A 1,068-nucleotide genomic window follows, 5' to 3' on the forward strand; every position below is an offset into this window, starting at 1 on the left:
AGCGGAGAAAGAGTGGCAGATGGGCAAAACTAATAGCTACTATGCCTCCATTCATCTTGATTTTCAAATATAGGATTCATCTTACAATAAGCTTATTACTTTTTTTTAGAAAAAAAGCAAAAATCTGCAAGACCAAAAAATACCTAACATTCACAGGATAATCTGAATGTTCTTGTTCAAAATTCTTGGAGGCCATCTCACTGCTATCCCAGGTAGGATTTTGGAATCTTTAAAGGGCTGATTTACTGGGTTCACCAGGTCACAAAGTACCCAGGCATCAGATACATAACTTTCAGGACAGGGAATAGTCTTGACTTGGGTATTTACAAGTAAGCCAAGTTTTACACACAAAATGAAGTATATTTAGTGGATTGATGATTGAGGAGGGAAGTACTATTGAGAAATCATCACCTGGGGGAACCTCATCTTTTCAATGTGTGGAATAAAGATTCCCAGAGGCTGTAGAATTGATATTGTTGTTGAAAGGATGAGAGAGAGGAAGTCTGCGAGTTACAACAAAATTCCAGGGAAGTTAGAACTACTTCAAAAAGACGTAAAAATAGAAGAAATGAGCTTCATGCAGTGACAGTATCGTAGCCAATGAGGTTTATCCAAGGAGTGATTATTGCTAATTGAAAGCTTTTCCCTATACCTGGCCATGACCACTTGCAATATAGTTGGCATTGGCAATTTTTGACAGTCTCTATGGAGACTGAATATTTCAGTATTAAAAATAATAGAGGAAAGGAAAGTGCCCTCTATTGGCAGGTTTAACTGCTTTATACTCTCTTCCACTATTCTGTTGGATGAGGACCCATGATGATTAAAGAAAATAAAGCAGCTACATTTTATTTGCACATGTGAGTAGCTTAAATTGCAATGTTGCTGATATCAGATTTACATTATTTAGAAATATAATTCTGGCTATGGTTTTGAAAATGAGTTGGGGAACAATGGGATGAATGGCAGGGAGTTTTTTTTTCCTTTTATTCATATGTAATAATGTACATATCTATGGGATACCTATGAGTGTTTGATACGTGCATAGAATATGTAATGATCAAGTAA

The 1,068-nt window shown here is 36.0% G+C and overlaps 1 non-coding gene across 1 annotated transcript; it reads left to right on the forward strand.

Annotated features, from left to right (window-relative positions):
* The first annotated feature begins 571 nt into the window (after positions 1 to 571).
* On the forward strand, positions 572 to 712 carry LOC126940928 (U4 spliceosomal RNA). Its single transcript, XR_007720987.1, has one exon. It is a non-coding gene; the product is annotated as a U4 spliceosomal RNA (small nuclear RNA).
* The last annotated feature ends 356 nt before the right edge of the window (positions 713 to 1,068 follow it).

The sequence above is a fragment of the Macaca thibetana genome, chromosome 17 (assembly GCF_024542745.1).
Source record: "Macaca thibetana thibetana isolate TM-01 chromosome 17, ASM2454274v1, whole genome shotgun sequence".
NCBI lineage: Eukaryota > Metazoa > Chordata > Mammalia > Primates > Cercopithecidae > Macaca > Macaca thibetana.